Source organism: Halichoeres trimaculatus, unplaced genomic scaffold, assembly GCF_033239565.1.
Source record: "Halichoeres trimaculatus isolate MK-OKI-2021-1 unplaced genomic scaffold, fHalTri1.1 fHalTri1_scaffold_11, whole genome shotgun sequence".
Taxonomy (NCBI): Eukaryota; Metazoa; Chordata; class Actinopteri; order Labriformes; family Labridae; genus Halichoeres; species Halichoeres trimaculatus.
The window spans coordinates 28,304,304-28,326,670 of NW_027437189.1; the positions used below are offsets into that span (position 1 = coordinate 28,304,304).

General features: G+C 41.2%; 1 long non-coding RNA gene and 3 other non-coding genes across 4 annotated transcripts in view; all 4 read left to right on the forward strand.

Moving 5' to 3' along the window:
• Positions 1 to 9,159, forward strand: part of LOC141798761 (uncharacterized) — a 43,447-nt gene extending 34,288 nt beyond the window's left edge. Inside the window, exons 3-4 of the long non-coding RNA XR_012599191.1 lie at positions 8,125 to 8,267; positions 8,457 to 9,159. This is a non-coding gene — a long non-coding RNA (uncharacterized LOC141798761). The remainder of the gene's footprint in view (positions 1 to 8,124; positions 8,268 to 8,456) is intronic.
• A 7,565-nt stretch (positions 9,160 to 16,724) lies between these two features.
• trnar-ccu (transfer RNA arginine (anticodon CCU)) lies at positions 16,725 to 16,797 on the forward strand. The gene has a single exon. It is a non-coding gene; the product is annotated as a tRNA-Arg (tRNA).
• A 3,656-nt stretch (positions 16,798 to 20,453) lies between these two features.
• Positions 20,454 to 20,526, forward strand: trnar-ccu (transfer RNA arginine (anticodon CCU)). Its single transcript has one exon. It is a non-coding gene; the product is annotated as a tRNA-Arg (tRNA).
• Positions 20,527 to 21,557: 1,031 nt separating this feature from the next.
• trnar-ccu (transfer RNA arginine (anticodon CCU)) lies at positions 21,558 to 21,630 on the forward strand. Its single transcript has one exon. It is a non-coding gene; the product is annotated as a tRNA-Arg (tRNA).
• Positions 21,631 to 22,367: the final 737 nt, after the last annotated feature.

Consider the following 22,367-nt stretch of genomic DNA (forward strand, 5'->3'; position numbering starts at 1 on the left):
GCAACTAGTGCTGAAAAAAAAAGGCAATAATACAAATAATTACAGAATTTGTGATTAATTAATCTAATTAATCAATTTTAACCAATTTTAATCTCATATCTGCTTGAGGTCCCCATATAAAGAATCTGAATTCTAGGACATTACAAAATTGTGGTGTGTGACTAATCAAATGGATTCACGAAGAATAGAAGATTAGTAAATCCACATTCTTTTCAACTGGCCAATGTTCGCTGCCATTGACATCTATAGACGTCAATTTGATTGCAACTCTTTACTGCGTCTATAGAAGTAAAGTACATTTTTTTGTAGGCAGGATCTGGTGGAGCTTGTCAATCAAAATTATGCTTATAGACTCCTGTGGGTGAGAGCGGTGCCCTTTTTGGATGAGAGCTCAGCATGGATATGAGGAGAAGATGTGAGATGGCAGAGGTAAGAAAACAGGAAAAGAGACAGAAAAGAAGAGAGTCCACTCTTGGATTTAAAAGATCATATAAGACACTGAAAATGGCTGAGTTAATCACATCAATTTTTTTTAACACATTAATTTGCGGTGTAATTAATTAATCTAATTAACGTGTTCAAGTGACAACCCTAATCGCAACATTAACATATCCCCTGGTTCTACCTTATCAAATGTTTTACTCATATGTTTCAGTTTTGTTGTTCCCATGTGAGGCTAAGATCCATTGTTAATGTATTCTTGCACCCATCCATCTATACATCTATTGTTGCATTGTCAAAATTAAAAAAAAAACAAAAAAAAAACACCTGCAAACATGCATCAAACCAACAAATCAACATGTTTCCATTAAGATTAACAAACAGAAAAAAGTTCAGGATGGGAACTAACAGCTGACTGACACCACAGCAGCCCAAAGCAGTGGTTTGACTTTACACATGTATATTTAACATCAGAGTTGATGGTCGACTTTGAAGCAGGGTTTGACTTTTTGACAGAATGATACTTTTTCCTTTATGCAGAGCTGAACCCAAACATGTCCCAGCTAAACCCCGTATCCAGCACACAGCCATGAGATTTTCTATCAATCTGCTTATCTCCGTTTTAGAAAGGAAGCAAGGAAGCGCATTTCTCAAATAGTTGAAAGATTATGTTTGTTACACAGCTCTGAAAAATATCAGGGAGCAGCGGTGTTATGCATCACTTCTGGGGTGACACCAAAATCTGATCAGCAGTGTCTGGGAATGTGTGTGTCGGTGCCAGATGGACGGATGAATGAAAACAGGAGGGAGAGACGATCTATTGTCACAGAGCAGAATGGAAACAGAGAGAAATAAAGTGTGGGTCCTCACTGTAAGGCATGGCATGTGATATCTGTATCTCTGAGAATATACATCAAATCTATACCTTTCAAATCCATGACCCTTAATGGAGGTACACTTGCGTTACAGTTTTTCTCCATTGGTTTGGCTCATTTCTTGAAACAGAAATTACATTCTCAAATCTTAAAGATCATTTGGCAAAACAGTCTTACAGTTCAGCACACCATAGCTCACTTACGAAAGCTCATATCTCTTCCAAAACTGTTCACTCATGCTTCAAAGCTTAATCCCTTTCCCATGAAAATGTCAGTGCCACCAAAAATGCAAAGATCCTTCTCAATTGCTTTGGCTCATTTCTTGAAATGGACCATACGTTCTCAACACTCTTAGTGCTTTTGCTCAAAATAACCTGGATTGATCCGTCTAACACCATGGATCACCTGCAAAAAGGTCATATCTCTCCCAAAACACTTCAATTATGTGTCAAAACAAAATTTCTGTCTCATACAAATAATGCATCCTCCCTTTGGCTTTGTGTGAGCACTGCCAGTCAAAACGTTTTTTTTTTTTTTTTTTTACTATCACAGAGGACCATTGGAATATCTCTCATGTCAACCTCTCAGTCTGAGCCCAGCCCTTTATTGACAACAGTTAAAAAAAAAAGAAATAAATAAAGATAAAAGCAGCCTCCAAGGTTTCACATCACACATTTCTCTCATACTGCCAAGGAAATTGTAACCTTTGTTATTCACACAGTAACTTCCATACATCAGAGCACAAAGAAAATGTATAAAGCCCAACATACTGCCATCCACACACCGTCTGTCTGTCTGGCCACAGATTCTTATTCACATCATAGTGTATTGTCGCAATCATAGACAGAACCTGTCATCTGAACATCTGAGATGAGTGAAACTCCTCCTTTAGGTTCTAGTTTCACCTGACTTTCGATTTACCAATTTATCAAATTTTCCAAGAGATTTATATATGGTTTTAATGTTATCATATTGCTGACTAATTTTGACAGTTAAACAGACTATTGTGCATGTGATGACTCGTACAACAAAATGATCATTATATGTTTTGGTGAGACTAACCATTAGACTGAGAATCAACACTCAGTTCAGATCAACAAGATTCACTTGGAAACTGAGCTAAATTTAGGCAAAGTGTGCAAATTGTAGCCTACCTGTGCTTTGTTATGTGCAAAAATGAGCAAAGGCATTTGCAATTTGACTAAATTAAAGAGGCAGTTTGAAAGTGATCTTTAAAAAGGCATCCTTCTAGATACATGCCTGATTGTAATCCACACTTTAAAATGAGATAATCAGCACCAATATTGCTGGTTACAGGTTATTTTAAATTGCTACTTCTTAGCTTCCAGTTCAGGTTGACCACGACCGGATTGATTTACAGCAAGTCTAGGTCTCTATGGCAACAACACACCATCTGACGAGCAGAAGAAAGAGCAGAAGAAAGCTTAACAGGAGAGTGATACAGCTCAAGCTAAAGGCTAATTAGCCTTTAGCTCGGGCTGAATCACTCTATAACACAGGGGCTAAACTGTTTGTGCTAATGTTCACTCCAACCCACAGTCAGCAGTTATTCTGCAGTGGTCTGTTCAAACTTGAGAGTCTATCAATAAAATGAAGAGAGAGGTTACGTTAGCTCTGCTTGGTAGATGACTGGCAGGACATAACCAGGATTCACTAACATTACACATTACAGACATGTCTTAGAGCACCGGCTACTAAACTACAGACAGAGTGACAGTGTTTACTTGTTGTTACGTTAGCCTACAGATACCTCGGAACACCGGGCTGCCGATGTCACCAACTTATAGCTGACTTGATGTCACGTTTCAAACCGTAGCACTACGTAACTGTACTGATAAGTCCCTTAGCTCAGCGGGTTGTATCCAGTAAAAAGTTGTCTTCAACACAGACAATTTGTTTCGATCCGATCTCCATTTAATTCCAAAACAAATACATGCCTCGCTAAAAGTAATTTGCGATAGTGTGCGAAGACTCCGGGCCACAAGGTAGAGAAGGAGTCAAATTAAAACAGATCCTCCTCACAGCATCACTAATGAGAAATTTAGTTGTGTTTTGAACAATAGCCAAGTACGCTGAAGGTTTGTCCACGTTATTTTGAGAATGTGGCTTCTGTTTAAAGAAATGAGCCAAACCAATGGTAAAAATTGTAATTAAGTCTGTAGGTTTCAGATGAAGAGTCCACTGCTGATCGTCCTAAAAATAAAATAGGCACAAAGACATTTACTTTGCCGGGCCTCTGCTGCCAAAGCCTTTCCTCTGCTGCTTCCTGGTGATTCTTGTTAGCTGGCCTCTTGCCTTGTTTCTGTGGAGCCCTGAGTCAAGCCTGGCATTAGCTTCAAAAGCCGGAAGAGGGAGATGTGAGAGTGATGGTCCTCCTGTTGACCTTCTGCTGGCTTCAGAAGAATTTGTAGAAACTTGTTAGAGGGGTTGTTTTGTGATTTTGTAGTACTGGTCTGGTGTTTGCAAGCATAGACCATGAGATAAAAGCAGGGTCACAATCTTTAACGCTCAACCTTTACAGCTCTAAAGGCAACTTCAGGGTTTCCAGTGAAAATTGTGAAATCAACGCATCAATTTAAACGCAATGCAGGCATCCACAGTCTGTTAAACATTTTCCACTCACACAGATTTTTGAGCTTATTTAAGAGGAGTAAAATCCAAACTTATTACACATTTCTTTGTTAAAGAAATCCTGATTAATGCAGCAACACACATAAACCCATGTCTGATAATCTTCTACATTGTCAGTGATTGCTGAACAATTTATTGTTCCTTGACCCCTGTTAACTTTTTCCTTTTAACTCTCTTTTTAATCAACCTTCCAGAGATGGATGCTACGAGTGTTTATCTGCTATAAATACAGTTAGTCTATTTATAATACCATATATCTGTCTTCAAGGAAATAAACCACAAATAAATGACTTTACACCATACAAAAACCTAGGGAAAGCAATCTCAGAAGTGTCCACACCAATTAACTATCCTCGGGGCAGTGATCCATAAAACCAAAGCTCGACAAGGATTCATGGAGAAGATGTGGATCATGTTCAAACTGAAAAACAAGACTTGTTGTCACGGTGACATGCAGAATGCAGCCAACCCAGACTGCAGACTGCAGACATTGAAATAAAAAGCGTCATCAGAAACATCTTGATTAAGCTAAAGAACATGAATAATTCTGCTCTTTTCCTTTGTGTTAAAAGCACTGAAAAACTTTTCCTGATTCTGGTGACCCCTCTGATGTTAACGTTTACAGTGTATTTCTTGTGGAAAAAGTGCATGAAGGCAGATCCTCTTTTTAACACTGATCCTCATTGTTTAGACACATTTCAAGTGACAAGTGATGTGTTGATTTATAGTTATGTCAAATTGTTAACTGTAACAGAATGAAAAAACTTTGTAAACTCTGATTTATTTCCGCTAGCTAGCTAAGAATTAGCAGCTGTACCGGTTTTATGTTACCCAGCACTGATGTCATGATGTGTACTTCAGTGTCCCAAAAAATATCTGAGAAATTTGAAAATGCTTAGTGCCATGTCTGACTGCAAATTTTTCTTTTTTTTTTTTTAAGTTATTTTTAGGGCTTTCACGCCTTTACTTGGAGAGAAGAGAAGACAGTGGATAGAGCAGGAAACGGAGCAATAGTGGGGAGCGACATGCGCGAAAGAGGCCAAAGACTGGATTCGAACTGAGTCACTTCCGCACAAGGTCGAACCCCATGGAGCGCGACCATCTGTACTTCGTTAATGCAGTCGAGCAGTCCTAATTATAGACACTTTAGTGTTCATACTAAAAAAACAATTTGACTTTTGTCGAGGAGACATCACTATAAGAATAATATCATGTCATGTCTCATCAGTTATGTTAAGTTTGCATTCTCTACTTCAGTCTTGTCTTTAATGATGTCATGTCAACCATTATTTTGTAGTCACTTCTCATCTCCAGCCACTTCACTTCCTGCCCTAGGATGCGTCTCAATGCGTTAATTTTGTGCCTCCCCTCTCCTCTCTCCTCCGTGTTACCAGAGGTACTTTCTCAGTCGCCATGTGGAAGACTGTCCCAAAGTGACAGTTGTGCTCAGAGGAGAAAGGAGAGAGGATGGAGGAGATTGATCGGAGGGGCTGTGATCGAGGAAACACGAGAGCTGGATTTGCGGAAGTCTTTTCACTGACAGACACGCCCCCATATGGAATATCACTCTCAGATATTCTCTGTTTGTTGTGAGTTCAAAGCAGAAATTACTGAACATAGCCATCATCAAATCAATATAACGGAGGATTAATACTGAAAACTGGAATCTAAAAAATAATATCTTCCTGAAACACAATAAACTAGGTTATATTAATAAGTTCCAGAGTTCACAATCAGATGTGCTCTAGATAAAGGCTAAATAATTTATAAATAACCTAACAATTATACATTTACCGGTAAAGTGATCTGTGAGCTTCTAAACAGCTCACAGAATAAACAGAGAGCAGGTTTTTTTCATGGTAAGGTGTGTTTTTAACTGGTTAAAGGAACAGACAAATCTCTCTCACTGTTTATGTTTTATCAGAGTTATTACAGGGCACATGTGCAGACACACAAAAAGCTGTTAGAGCTGACTGACAGATGATCCAGAGGTGATCAGGTGATGTCGTCATCACTGAAACACGTCCTACATCCCATTGCTCTAAAAATGAATCTCCTCCATCCTCTTTCCCCTCTTCATTTCCTCGCGTCTCCGTCATCTCTGGTGGGAGGGACTAAGATGCAAGTGGACGACACAAGTGGAGGAAGGAAGGTTGAAACTTTGGAGCTTTGAGATGCGCCCCTGATGCTTTCTAGTGATTGCTATTGTGAGCTGCCCCCCCCCCCCCCCCCCCCCCCCCCCCCCCCCACACACACACACACTCATTTTTTTACATCTGTGCCCCATTGCTTCTCATTTAAAGTCACCAGATCTTCGTGTCTTCATCTCAGCCTTCCATGCTCTATGTTTTAGGGTTTGTATCTTTTTGTAAGTTTTAAGACTCCAGAGACAACTGTAGTTTCTAGTTGCTTCTAAGTTAACCAAGTTTTGTTGTACTTAGCTGTGAATTTCAATTCACCCAAGTTTTTTCTCCAGTGTGGCTGAGAATTGTTGTCCATTTTGTGTGATTCTCACTCAATAGAGAGGCTCTTTGTTTTCATTGTGAGTTGGGTGTTTGTGTCTTTTTGTACCAATCACTGTCATATTATTTCAAAAGTCAGTTAAAAACTCCTCACATTGCCTTTAAATGAACACATTTAGCACATTTTTAACACTAAGACTACCCAAACAGATAGATAGATAGATAGATAGATAGATAGATAGATAGATAGATAGATAGATAGATAGATAGATAGATAGATAGATAGATAGATAGATAGATAGATGGATCACTTAGTGTCAACAATTCCCCCGCTCCTCTGTAAAACCAATCACAACAAACACACCAATTAAAGCTCGGAGTTCTGGGACTGCGCTCATTACCTTGCAAAGTTTTGGAACAAAACAGAGACCGAGTTCATCAAACAAAAGTTTAGACTGTTATTTCTGCACCGCCAGTGTAATTTATCACGTTTAGGGAAGCTGTCACCAGTTAAGTGGATTGCCAGTAATTGTGGCTGGCCCACCTCTAAGCAGAAGCGACTAAAGCAGCTCATCAGGGACAGACTGGTGAAATGGAGGGAGCGATCTCTTTATCCCTGAGCAGAGAATTGAAGGTGGCAATCTCTCTTTCTCTTAACTTGCCTGTCCTTTTCATACCCTGTTTTTCTTTATTCTGCGTCTGCCTGCTTCATGCCTGACAGCTCAAACAGCTCTCCACCAGAAATGTAAAACAGATGGATCGCTGTGGATTAGCTTGTTTTGAAATTTCTTCACAGGTTTTGTTTTTAATGCAGATTAATTTCTCAATATAAATTATCCCTACATGAAGTTTCAGCACAAGAGCTGCTTATAATGCTGCAACGTATATCCTTAATTCTCCTCAACCCTATACAGTCTATACATTTTCCATCAGAGGAGAATATTTTTTGAACTAATCCTCCTCCACAAATAAATAAATAAAGCCTGTTCTCAAAATGTCTTTGTTTTGCCTTTTAAGCTAAGCTCTGAATCCTGGATTCTGACATTTCATCTGAGCTCTTTGTTGTCTTCGCGTTCTCGCAGACTCAGGTTGTTTGCATAATTTGGTGAAAAATTATGAACTCAAAGCACGTTGATCTCTTCATACAGCAGCAGGCTCTCAGACAGGCAACCGCAGTGCTTGATTTGTCCTGAACAAGCCCGTTGATGAGGAGCGCCTGGTGCCTGTGTTAAAGCAAACAGACACAGAGCTCCACTCGGGCCGGCTTCAATTACTGTTAATTCAATTCTCTACTTGATTACGAAGCAGCAGGACTGACTACACCACAATAAAAACACACACAAAATTTGCTAGGACAACAGCTTATTACACCCAGTGCTAATGTTTATAAAGGCAACAACAATGAGGCCTGAGTCCAATATGAAAATAAAGACCAGTATGATCTCCTTTACATTTGTTCATTAACCATTAAAGTAAGGACTATCTTCTTGACGTGTTTGCACTGACACCTTTGGCTGGAATAGATGGCGTTTTTCTTCACCCACATCATATCAAGTCAATCTGAGTCTGGCATGTTTCACCTCTGCCTGCTGACACTGAGGCAAACACATTTACTTCTTCTCTCACAAACAGCAACTAGCTTGATACAAAAGCTTAAACAGTTAGCAAACACTCATTGTTGGTTTGCTCTTCAGACTGGTTTCAGAGTGAGGAAATAATGACGGCTAGCAACACCATTGTGAGAGCAGCCTCTGGAGTAACAAGACCCAAAATGTCTCTGATAAAGAAAAGTGGAGCAATATCCTGTCCTGCAATCCAGGCAACAGCAGCAGATCAGGTGAGAGCATTTCAGGTGAGAGCATCTCTAAACTACTAATCACTAAAGTCACTCAATCATTCTGCAGATGTTGTGTGTTGCTGTGGCTTATAATTGTTTTCTGAATGCCATTATATTATTATAACTTGGTGATAAAATCAGCTCTTTGTAAATAGAGATGCTCATCTCATCTCATTTTCCTCCGGTCAGGATCGCAGGGGCAGCAGAGCCATCAGCGCCATCAGCAAAGACCAATGACCCCTGTTCCCGGCCACTTCCACCAGCTCCTCTGGGAGGATACCAAGGCGTTCCCAGGCCAGTCAAGAGATATAATCGCTCCACCGTGTCCTGGGTCTACCCTGGGGTCCCCTCCCAGTTGGACATGCCCGAAACCCCTCCCCAGGGAGAGGTCCAGGAGGCATCCTCACCAGATGCCCGAACCACCTCATCTGGCTCCTCTCAATGCGGAGGAGCAGCGGCTCTACTCCAAGCCTCTTCCAGATGTCCGAGCTACAAACCCTATTCCTAAGGCTGAGCCCAGACACCCTGCTGAGGAAACTCAATAAAGATGATCTATTTCTATTATCTGGACAACATTTAAAACAGCAGAGTAGCCTAATGAAACCTTGCTGTGTTGTAACTTTCTTCCCAGTGCCCTAAGGACACAATCACACTGGCAAACACTTCAGTCCTAAAGCACATTTTAAATGACCAGTGTGACCGCAACCGTGCCTTGATTGAGCACAATTCTCTTCTCTGCTTTGGCGCTCTTCGGAGAGGTGGGCTTCAGCACAGTTTACTTCATGCACGAGCACAAGCATGCAGACAGTTCAGTCAGCTTGAATTCATTCATTCATTCATTTTCTGAACCACTTATCCTGATCAGGGTCGCAGGTAGCTGGAGCCTATCCCAGCTGTCATTGGGCGAGAGGCCGGTACACCCTGGACTGGTTGCCAGTCAATCACAGGGCTGGCACAGAGACAGACAGACAACCATTCACGCACACACTTACACCTACGGACAGTTGAGAGGGACCAATTAACCTGATGAGTATTTTTTTGGACCCGGAGAACACTGCACTGGGAGAACATGCTAACTTCAGAACATGCAAAAGGCACACCGGCCAAGCTGGGTATCGTACCAGTGACCTTCTTGCTGTGAGGCTGCAGCGCTAACCATTGCGCCACCTTGCAGCCCCAGCTAATACTCAAAAAACTTCATTCAAAACAAACCATCTTGGACAAAGTGAGTTAAGAGGTCTGCAGAGAATCAACTCAACTCCAATGTCCCCACACTCTGCTCAACTGACCATCCCTTCTGACTCAATCTCCACACTCAACTCTCATCCTCCTCCCAGGCTTCTAACAGTCTTTCAGTCAACACCTGAAAAAAAACTTCTCCCTAAGGCCGAAGCAGCATCTTTATTATCCTAGTGTTAGGCCTCCCTTCTGCACCAGATGATCTGGAAGACAGCCCCTTTCCTCAGTGCAACATGGTGATTGGCTGTTTTTTTAACTGCAGTCATTAAAATGGTGCAACAGCTGCTGCTTTTTAAGTCATATTGACCGGTTTTCAATATAAAGCATTCAGTCAATCACTGTTTTATGTTGATGGTGTATACTGTAGCCCACTGGTTCTCTAGTTTGGCTTTAGGGTTCACCATCACCCCAAATGACAAAGTGTGAAAATTTTAAGGAACTTCTCAAGATCGAACCTGAATTGGTACAGAATATCAGCACATGCTAGTTTATCAGATTTACTGTTTTATATCCCCAATCACTACTGAACACTGAAGATTTATCCTTCTTAGTCCTCAGTTCAAGAAAGTCCATGTCTAATGTAGCTGTTGCTGTACTTGCAACCAACTTTGCAGGACTTCTTCTTTTGTGGTTGTTCATCAGCATTACAGGGCAGTAGCCGACACTCTACTGCATGAAAAATCTCCTTCAAATTACAAGTCCAGGATTATTTTCTCTTTTTTTATATTTTTTTCCCCAGGCAAAGGCAACAACTCCCTGAAAATGGGCCCCACTGCTGTAGGTTATGTGTCTCTTTCTTGTGGCGTTGCTTCAGTAACTCATTGAGACTGTAAATGTGAATGTGCACAAGCGTGAATTTATACTTGATGCTGAAAGTGAAATTTTTGCTGATCAAGCAGATTCATGGTTCATGGTGCAGTACGACTTATTTTTTTTGCATTTCTACATTAGTCTAGCTTATAAAATTCAAGACACCGTTTCTTCTCTTATTTGTATCGCGCAACTCAGGAGCAACTTCTCCAGCCCTGTGCAGACACCCTGGTATAAATGTGCTGTTGGAGATAAACAGTTTACAGAGTATGGGATACATATTCATGCGCTGTTTCATTTCTTCAATTTGGCACAGTTTTCTCTCTTCTACTTGAGGGTACTTTCTATGGAAGATAAAAACAAAATTGAAGTTTAAGGTAAACAAGTTAGTAGCTGACCAGTGTTAGAACTGCTGTCAAGACACCAGTCCTCTACCAGGAGGAATGAAAAAGAGATAGAGTGTTTTTTTTTCCCTCCGTGCAGTGACTTTGAACTGCAGAACTCTGTGTGTGTTTTGCAGAGCCAGTGTGAGATGTTAATGCCCGACTGCAGCTCTCTAAAGTGATTTAATTCCCTGGTGTCGTTACATTGGAATTTTGCATTGAGTTGCTTTGTACTGTTTTGTTCTTGTTTTGGGAACTGTTTGTTCATCAGCTTCTCTACAGCCGGTCTTAACAGAAATCTCTGTTTTCTCTGAGTTTGCATGAAAATGTGGGAGTGTTTGTGTCCCAGACAAAGTTGTACCAGTTCCAGGTCTGAGCAAACCCTATTTAGGAGAGGAAAAATCACAGTAACTGCTACAGATTTAAACTTATAACATCTTCATTATGTAGTAAGAGGTGAAATTGGAGTTGTTTTGAGGTTGAAGTGTAGACCCTTGCACTTACACTCAATCATAATTCAAAGTTCTGTTATTGGGCTTTTGAAATCTATAGCAATAGAGATAAAGTTTGTGAAATAATAATTCAGTCCTCACATAAAAGTCCCAGTGCACTTTTATCTTAAAATTACTCTCCACTTAAAAAAAGCTAGATATGCAACCCCATATATTGCCCTCTGTAGATCACAGAGATAAAGAGACGGGAGCTGGCTCTCAGTGGACCCAATATAGTTTGATTTACCTGCGGTCGTTCTAAAAGGGGAGCACAATATTCCCCCTAATGTGAATTGAAAAGCACTGGAGGAGAAAATCATTTCATCACTCTATCTGTGATGGTGTCAGCAGAGGGAGCGAGAATTGACTAATATGTGTGTGAGTGTGTGTGTGTGAGGAGCGTGTGTGTGTGTGGCAGACAGTCGTTTCGGTGGATCCACAGAGGATAAATGATTACCTCTGTTAAGATGGAGCTTTGAGCTGAGGAGTCTGTGATGCAGCGATATTGAAGGCCCGGTGTGAATCCTATCGACCACACTGCATCATCACCCACTCAGGCTGCGTCCATATAGACCTGTTAGCTACACACTTAGGGAAACACAGTCTTGATATTGAGCTTTACTTTCCTGTGCAAAACTGAGGTTAGTTTATGCTATGGAGACTTTGCATTTGTTGTCATTTAAGTTTCTCTTGCTAGAATGGTTCAGACAATAAATCATCTTTTCAGTTTATTAACCCTAAATTGCCAAACATATCATATGTGATACTTGAGATTCAAAGACCTCTGTCTCATCAACATGGTAAATAGTTCGCATAAAAACCTGTTTAAAGAAAAAAAAAAAAAAAAACTACCATGAGGATGATCATATCACTACAGACAGCTGAAGTTGTATTTTTGGCCCTTTTTAAAATGGCTGCTGACATGAAATCATCCACAAACTTTCAACTCAACAATCATTGCTACCTTTCAAGGAGTTGTGATTAGGATAACATCAAAGTTGTTACTCAATCATTAAAGGTCCCATATTCTGCACCTTTTTTGCAGTTTAATATGGATCATTGATGTCTTCATGAAATGGTAGTAACATGTTTTGGTCCAAAAAGCCAATAAATCAAGTACAGCATTATTGTTTCCAGGCTCTCATAGCCCCTCTGTTCAGAACAGTCTGATTTAGTGGGCGTGACCTTCATATGTAAATGAGCCACCGCTGATACCGCCCGCTCTTCGGCGTCACTGAAAGCGGCGCCATGTAACCATGTCTACCGAGCTCCGAGTGCAAAATGTTTAGAGAACAGCGAAGCTGGTTTACCGTAAAATTGCAGGCTAAAACAACAGGCTAACCACAGCTAAAGTTAGCATCCTGAAGCTAACACAGAGACAGGGGGAACACTGAGGAAAAGCTCTTACATTTGCTCCACGGCACACAGCATTTAAAATACTCACATTTCCAGGGTCTGAGGTTTGTTGGCAGATGGTTGGTAATGTGCCTGGATTCAGGACCAGTCTATTCGCTAGCCCTCTGTTGTACTGTCCAAAGTTGGAAAAGCAGTCGGCCGTGAAGTGACTAGCTCACACATGCACAGTTTTACTGAGTGTAGCTGGCACATTTCCCTCATAAATGAACTCTAGCCACTTAGTCTCGTCTTCTTCCGAGATGGGAAGCTTGTGCATGGAACTTTGTGGCTGTTTACAGCCAAAAACAGAGCAGTGATGGCTCTGCAGTAGGGAGAGGAGCGGTCGGGGAGGGGTTTCAGGGGTATCTGCTCCGGTGGACCAATCAGGTCAGACTTGCTCCTGATTGGTCAAAAAAGGGAATCGCTGACGTCGGCAAATCCTCAAAATCTAAACAGTTCGTTTTAGGTCAAGATTTTACATGCACAAGCACCCTTTTAATGATATTTTCTGCATTTATAAAATCATAATGACTGGAAACGTTACTAAAAAGTTGCCAAAACCTCTCAGTTTATCATATGTGATACAAAAATATATCATGAACAAAAGAAAAATATATCAAAAAAGAAAAAAAAAAAAGTTCTCTCTTTTTTTATTCTTTCTTTAAAAAAAAAAATAAAATTAAAATCAAAAGGTCAATAAAATAAAAGAAAAAATAAATAAAAGAAAAATAGACTTTCCAGCTTTTATGATGGGTCAGGATTTTTTGGGTTAAAATCCTTGTGGTATTGAAAAAGTCTCACTTCTAGACATCTGTCTGATAATAATCCACAACTCAAAATCAGATTATCAGCCAAAAATAGGTTATTCATGCAGCTTCCCGATCAGGTCAGACAGGACCAGATTTATATATGGTACGTAGAAGCCCCATGACAAAACCATGCCGGCTGACAATGTTAAGCAGTGAGAAGAGAGATCTGTTTTCCTCTGCTGAAAACGATTTCTTTGAATAATTTTGTAGTGAAGGTGGACACTGGAGCTTAAGTTTCAAAAAGAGAAAGAGCAGAAGAAAGCTAAACAGCAGAGTGATAGAGCACAGGCTAAAACACAGGTTAAACTGTTTGTCCTAATGTTCATTCCAACCCACAGTCAGCAGTTATTCTGCAGTGGTCTGTTTTTGGGAGCCTATCAATAAAATGTAGAGTGAGGTTACGTTAGCTCTGCTTGGTGAGGTTGGAGTTGGTAGATGGGCTCTGGTAGGACATAACCAGGATTCACTAACGTTACAAATTACAGACACGTTTAAGAGCATCAGGCTGTGAGTAACACTAAATAAAGCTGGCTACCAAACTACTGTTAACTTTCCTGCCTCGCTGTTCAGACCATGGTGGGGAAGCATCGGGGAGACTTGATCCACTGCTGAATCTAATACGAGCCTTGGGTCAACAGCGGGCTATAATAACACTCTGGAATCTGGCTAGATCTTGAACACAGTCGCTCTTTTATTTCCATACATGTGCAGAACTGGGTCTTTACAATCATATAATATCTCATTGAACATCTGCTGCTTTCGCCTCATTCTACAGCTCTATCTCATCAGCTGCTCGTAACCACAACAACCACAAGCCCCCCGCTCACACTCTACATAACCTACGTATCAAACTCACGCACACAGCCAATCACAAGAGATATACTCCACTTTTACAACCATCTGAGTTTCATTTGCATCATAACAAACGCACGCCTTGGTAAAAGTCATGTCCTTATGACAGAGGGTGCAAGTCCCTTTAAAAAATCTTGATATTTTCAAGGCTTTGAATCCTGCAGGGGCCAGATCCAGTTTTGACAAAGTTAGAAATAAGTCAGACGAATGTGGTCTCACACCACCCTGATAATAGTAGTAGATACTCTGCTTTATTTGGCCGGAGTGAGTATCCATGAAGGGGGGAGTGCATCACTGGCTGATCTGCTTATGTGAATTTTGTTCGTCTATGAGCACAGAATAAATCACAGCTCAGCAGCAGACCAGGCAACCACCTTAGCTGGAGGGAAAAAGAGGAAGCTACTTCACTTACTCTTTCAGAGAAATGTACCCTGGAGCTGTTTTTGTCGGACTTCACCACCAAAGTCTGCAGCTTCACTCTCTATTTCAGCTAGGTTAGTCTCAAAAAATCTCCATTTCTAAAGGGCATATGAGGACTGGGACAAAATAAGTAAAAAAAAAAATAGATATAAAAATAAAAACAGAAAACCATCCATTCAGAAGAGGTGCTATAAGTCCCAAGTTCCCTATGCGTCACCATTTTGAACAGGAGTAACAATTTTAAACTGAATTTATGTTTTTATCCCCAAATTTCAGTCAGAAAACTAGAATTCTCAGAGAATTTAGTGATTGATTAAGAACAAAAAGAAACCGCTAAAACACATTTTTCTGTTCAGGAATGAGAGTACATTACTGTAATTTTACAATCAAAATATAATAATGTGCTTGACTATTCTATAATACTAAGCTTTATTTGCAAATTAGTACATTTGAAAATTTATGGAAAACAACAGTTATTATATTTTAATAGTAAAGATACAATTTGTTTAAAGAGGACATGCGTGTAGATTAAACATTACAAAAAAAAAAAAAACAAACAAAAAAAAAAACCCTCTAATGAGCAATAGAAGAAGTTAGTTCAAGGCAGCGGGGTTTGTCAAGTCAGACAAGTAGTTTCCAGGGCTCCGTTTTACAGGACACTGTGTTATCCGAAAACGCTAAAATGCAGTGACAAAATCTTTGTTTAAACAGAAAAAATGAGGGACTGAAAAGCTGAAGTAAGCATGCCAGGCCTGTGGGTGGCGCTATAACTGTCTTGTCTAAAAGACGCTTTTGGGAGATTTCAACCGAAGTAAAGTTGAACTGATCATCTGGTGTATTGGTAAATGCTAAGAGCAGAAGTGGAGCAACAGATGAATATTTTGTTGAAAGATAGTCAGCAGATTGAGCAGCACAAGCACAACACAGTAGTTTGCGACCATCGTAACAATGGTACTGTTGTCCTGTTGTATGTGCTCACGCAAAACAGAGTGTGACATCACAATTCCACTGAAAACACCCACTTACTCTTTACACGACAGTGGTGTTGGCAGCTTTTCAGAAAAATCCCACTCTGGAGGCCGTTTTCAAAAGTTTGCGTTTTGGGTCAGCTGAAACGCCCTTCCCGTGTAAATGCGAGGCTGAAACACAACAAAATGTTTGCGTTTCGCCCTAAAACTGTTGTTGTGTAAACGCACCCTAGGTCTCATGTTACCTGACTCTCAGAACAATGATCCGAGCATAATCCAGCCAGTGAAGGATGCAGCCGATGACTAAAACATTATTTGTTCTTGATATCTGCGTGTAATGACCAGGTACTTGCTCAGAGGCAGTCTGGTCTAGTGACAGTAGCACTAAGTATACAGAGACAGTCTGTCCTCTAACTGAGAATCTGTTTGTATTTTAACTAGATAGTATTGCATCTGTACTGATGCATCAGTGAAACAGAGACTGTTAAATAAAAACAACTATAAATACCTTTTATAATAACATCAAATCTGTTAAAATTATACAAACATTTCATTTCAGGAATCCTCAGATAAACTCAGAGCTGTTTTTTTTTTCTGTTATAGGTGTCTAATGGAGAACACCTTGTAGTTCATATCTGTAGTCTGCATTTTCATCTCCTGCAGCAAAGATTCCCAGGAGAGGACCGTTTCAAAAGGGCAGTGACCAAACAAGACGATGTATGTATTCCTCTACTCGTGTTACTATAGCAACCTAGACTTCTGAAGATTGTGTGCATCTCTCTGTGGTGCTGTGAGGAGTATGCTTAGCACATAGGCTTTGTCTATTATCTGTGTAAGCCTACGAGGTTAATGCAATGTGCTTGGTAGTAGGAAATTTATGTATGGGCCTGTTCATGCGCATGTGGCAGTGTAAGGCTATTGTTCGCCAGGAAGTCTCTTTTGCCCCATCCCACCTCACAAAAGGTAACTGCTACTGCCCCAAAAGTCTAATGAGCTACTGTCACAATATTTGACACTACCTATTTTTCTCCCTGCATTGTTGTTTTCTTTGGTGGGATTCTGTCAGTGTGCATAGAGATAGCCATTGCAAGCCCCAGTGGCCTAATGGATACGGCACTGGCCTCCTAAGCCAGGGATCGTGGGTTCGAGTCCCATCTGGGGTGATTTGCAGCAGAGTGGCGCAGCGGAAGCGTGCTGGGCCCATAACCCAGAGGTCGATGGATCGAAACCATCCTCTGCTAGGACAATTTTCGTACAAAGACCATGTTGGACCAGTAGCACACAACAAAGGCTCCCACTCGATACAATATAGTGTACCCTGCTAATAAATTCAACGAAGAAGAAAAACGGGACACAGTAAACAAAGAGCAACAATGGAAGACATCCACCGATTTATCTTCTTTGAGATTTTCCATGTGGCTCTTTGTTACAAACACAATCAAGCTTTGTTTCAGAGAAGGCTGGGTGCCACAAGGAGAAATACAGCAACTGCTGTCTCACAATAAGTGACGATTTTTTAACCAATCAAAGGACTGCAGTGTTCTAGCTCCACCATCTGGGGTAAGATCCATATTTCTGGCACCCTAACAGAAGGGTACCAAAAAGTGGCACGTCAGGTTGGTAATTTGGGAAGCTTTCTGGTGTTAAGTCAATAGAAACACCACAAAATGTGAGCTGTACCAGGACAAACCAAACTGAACCACTTGGTGGAAACAGGGCTTTACATCTGCTCGGGGGTCTTCTTGGCAGTTGGAAACGCACAAATTTAGATGAGTGAGAAGGCCGACCACTGGTATAGCAAAGGCCCAACAACCTATGGCAGGCTGCTGCTATGTTGTGTACCAGTTAGGACCCAACCCAGCTCACAAAAGGTGAGACTTACTGACCCAATATCATCATAAGCTACTTTCATGTTCTCTGACGCCCTCTATTGTTCTCCCCGTTGAGTTGTTTTGTTGTGAAAGTCAGCCAACGAGGGCTTTTGCAAGCCCTAGTGGCAGTGTTGAAAGGCCCCAGCTCCACACATAACCTCCAGACCAGCACCACCCACACAGAGCTCCATCCAGCAAAGAGCCTTACATCAGCTCAGACAGTTTTTTGCCAGTAGCAGACACAAATCCAGACAGCTGGGCCCATGACTCAGAGGTCTATGAATCGAATCCATCCTCTGCTAGCACAGCTGTCCTATATAGACCATACTAGACCAGTTACCTGTTGAAAACCCCCTCTTCCACACCCACTGCCGACTCAGGGCTTCTTCCAGCACTGATGTTTGTTGCTCAAACCATCAGAGTAGAAGAGCATCAGATTTTGTGTACAGATCAGACATCCTTGGATTGAAAGCTTTCATTCAGTCTTCATTCAGTGTTTGAGCTGCATTTTCCTGTAAAATCAAATACACTGTGAATTTGAAACATGTGACTCTCATCCAACAACAGGTGTCACTGTTGGTTAAAATGCTGAAAATGACGCTCACTTGCAATAATGAACTGATAAGCCAACGCCTGAATCTCCATGTCATAAAAGATGTCTTTAATTTCAAGCCTGCTGAATGATCCTGTTTGGTACATAGGTACCTTGCAGCTCCACTGGCTCTAATATGTAAAAAGTGACAGGTAGATGAAAACAGGATCAGACAGGGGCTGTTGGATGGAGACGACACGGAGGAGAGGTGACATTTGTGTATATATGTGAATTATCTCTGCTGTAATTGCTTTCTCACTTGTGCATGTAGAACATGTTTCTTGGTGCTGCTCTTGGTTTATAAAGCCATCCATCAATGTCCTGTGTGTCATCACACAGTTTGTAGCTCATATTAAATTTCAAAATGAGGCTGCAGTGAAGATAGATGCACATTATTGTCTGATGGCTAAAATTTCCTCCTTCATGTGTCAGGACTGAAACCTCAGTTTTGGGTATACGTCTGAGTTTATATAGTCTTTGTGCTCTCTACCGTAAGCCGAAGTCACACTGTAATGGTCTGGCTCTGTGCTGGATATCTGCAGAAAGAAAAATCAAGCCGCTAATCATGCATGTATGCAGCTCTGATGTTGCCTTTCATATTCTTGCATCATTTTTAGATAAGTAAAAGCAAGTTAGAGTACAAAGAAGTAAAGTTAATTATTGAAGAAAAAATATGAATAGATTTAGCTTTAATAAAGTTAATCTCTACAAAAAACTAACATTAAATTTTTATTTTGTAGCACTGGCATCAGAACACAGCGTCATATTTACCTCAGACATCCTCTTGTTTTTTCTCCTTCCATTTTGTTTTTCTTTTTTCTATGGGATATGGAAGTTTTTCCTCTACGCCTTCCTTTTGTTATATACAGATATATATATGGCTATATTATATTTACAGTATGTCTTTATACTATTGGTATATTGATATTGTTTGTATTCTCCACAAAACTGAAAATAAATAAATAATAAAGGTCCCATATTCTGTTCCTTTTCTGCAGTTTAATATGGATCATTGATGTCTTCATGAAATGTCAGTAACATGTTTTGGTCCAAAAAGACAATAAATCAAGCACAGCAGCATTGTTTCCAGGCTCTCATAGCCCCTCTGTTCAGAACGGTCGGATTTAGTGGGCGTGGCCTTCATATGTAAATGAGCCACTGCTGATACTGCCCAACCACATCCATGACTACCGAGCTCCGAGTGCACAATGTTGAGAAAACAGTAAAAGCTCGTCTACTGTAACATCACAGGCTAAAACAACCGGCTAACCGCTGATACAGTTAGCATCCTGAAGCTAACACAGAGACGGGGGGACACCGAGGAAAAAAACTCTGGCCACTTAGTCTTGTCTTCTTGCAAGATGGGAAGCTGGAACTATATGGCTGTTTACAGCCAAAAACAAAGCAGTGATGGCTCTTCAACTTAAGCATTCAAAGACCCACAAATTTCACTCAAAGACCTTAAAGAAAGAAAGAAAGAAAGAAAGAAAGAAAGAAAGAAAGAAAGAAAAAGAAAAAGAAAATGGCATAAAAAGGCAAAAGCAAATAAAGATTTCATCTCTTTGTCATCTAGAAGCATAAAATGGACATTTCGGAAACTGGACCACGACTCAAAACAGGCAGAGCTACTGAATGGTACATGTGATAACAGCAGAGTTTTGAGGGGACACAGGGAATGCTTGTATGTTGTTCCACGAAGTGCCCCTACACATCTTCAGAAATTGATTGGGCTGTTACAGAAAATCTGATCTTGCTGTGGAATGTACAGCCTGGTTATTAATGAAAGCTAAAATGAATGGGCTACATGTATACCAATACTTAAACTACTCTACAATAGATAACTTTTTTGTGCTCATTGAGTGCTGCTTTGAGTGTGTGTATGAGTGTATGTGTGCCCTCAACAGCTTGCTTGAGTCTTCCTTAAGTACATGCAGCTCCCACACAGAGCAGCACAGCAGTGACTCAGCCATTACTGTGGAGCAAGCTCTCTGTTCAGTTATCATCTTCAAAGATTTTTAAAAAGTTCATTGTCCTTTTTAAACTAACATGGAAATAGACAAGGCTGACATTTCAGCTGGTAAGACCTTTCCAAAGACCCACTCTGTGCCTCCCTGTGAATATCTGTCCCTGGCCTCCCTGGAAGGCCATGAAGTGCCCTTTCATGAGTGTTGCTATCATGATGTGACAGCAAGAACTGGAACCCAACATGGCCAGCCTGGCTAGACCAGCCTGGGTTCACAAGTTTAAACCCTGCCGTTGAGTACTGCTTTGGCCACAAAGCAAAGGCCATGCAACCTATGGCAAAAAAAGGTCTTTTGTGTGGACAAAATGTGTCCTTTATGCAACCAGCTGTCGAGCCCCAGTGGCCTAATGGATAAGGCACTGGCCTCCTAAGCCAGGGATTGTGGGTTCGAGTCCCATCTGGGGTGGTTTATTGCATCAAACATGGCCAAGTCCAACTGCCAGTCACACACAACTATCATCAACTACCACAGAAAGGCTCTCTGTGTGGTCGACAAGTGGACCAAGATGCTTGTGTGTCTCTAATCAAAGTTACTTCAGGGTTTTCCACAACGTTGGTTCAATTCTTACTGAGGTCAACTATCATGATAACTTTACTACTGAATGGCTAACCAACTCTAGGGCAGGTTAAGTTCCTGGCAAGAGATCAATGATGTGTTTATATTGTCTGATGAAATAGTATTGTATGATCTCAAAAACTTACTCAATAACAGTGTTGGCAATTGTGTAAAGAATGTTAAGCAATAGTGTTGCTTTTTGCCTGAATGATGTTTTTAAATTCTTTGTATTTCTGCTCCTCCAAGGTGAAGTAGGCTGCTCTGCAGGTTTTTCCCATATTTGCAATTAGGCAGATGCTGCAAACACCACCCTTTTTTATATGAGCGTAAAGTGATCAAGAGTGGAAAGCCTTGGGTTCAGTTACCAAGTTGATAATCAGCTTTGGAGTGCTGCTTGTCGAGATTCACATTTCTGAGTAGGTAAACCCAAGTTACGGAGAGGTGAGTTAATCTCGCCTCATAGGCTGGCTGGGCTGGGAAGGTCAGACCACTGTCTATCTCAATGCAAAAGTCATGTGTCGAAAAGCCCCTGCTCAACACAAAAACCTCCAGGCAAGTACTGCCCAAAGGATGTCCCCTTGGAGCAAGGCAAAGGCCAACAATCTCTTGCAGGGTCCCACTCCTTTATCTGCTCACATCAGGCTACCTTGTGCCAGAGAAGCCTCTTAAAGCCCGTGGTAGGCAGCGAGCAAGCTTAATACCGATAGCCGTATCAGTAACAAAATAGTGTGACACCATAGCAGCGTGATACTGCATACCCCACCAAAAAAGTCAAACGTAGAAGAAAAACACGACACGGGAAACAAAGAGCAACAATGGAAGACACCCAGAGATTTCCCTTCTTCGTCCAACATTGTTTTCCTGTTTAGCACCAAAAAGAAGCCCCAGTGGCCTAATGGATAAGGCACTGGCCTCCTAAGCCAGGGATTGTGGGTTCGAGTCCCATCTGGGGTGATTTGCAGCAGAGTGGCGCAGCGGAAGCGTGCTGGGCCCATAACCCAGAGGTCGATGGATCGAAACCATCCTCTGCTAGCATGGTTTTGCTATGCATTCTGGTACACTAGCTGTGTTTTAAGGCCCCTACTCTGCACATAACCTCCATGAGACCTTATGGGAGCTCCCTCCTGCAAGCTACCCTGCATCCAACAAGGGCCCTCTTGCCAGTAGAAGAGGCACAAACCCCTGCCCTGCACGTTTTAGATGTTACCCCACTCCAGCACACCTGATTCAAATGAATGGCTCGTTATCAGGCTCGAGCAAAGCTTGATGACGAGCTGATCATTTGAATCAGGTGTGTTGGAGTGGGGAACATAAAAAACATACAGGGCAGGGGTACCCCAGGACCAGGATTGGGAAACACTGCTCTAAAACATGTCTTTAATATGTAACGTTAGTGAATCCTGGTTATGTCCTGCCAGTCATCTACCAAGCAGAGCTAACGTAACCTCACTCTTCATTTGATCGATAGACTCCCAAGTTTGAACAGACCACTGCAGAATAACTGCTGACTGTGGGTTAGAACGAACATTATCACAAACAGTTTAGGCCCTGTGGTATAGAGTGATACAGCCTAATTAGTTAAAGGCTAATTAGGCTTTAGCTCGGGCTGTATCACTCTCCTGTCCAGCTTTCTTCTGCTCTTCTGTCCTTTTTCTGTGTGACAGTTAGGCTCCTGTGTCCACCATCACTAC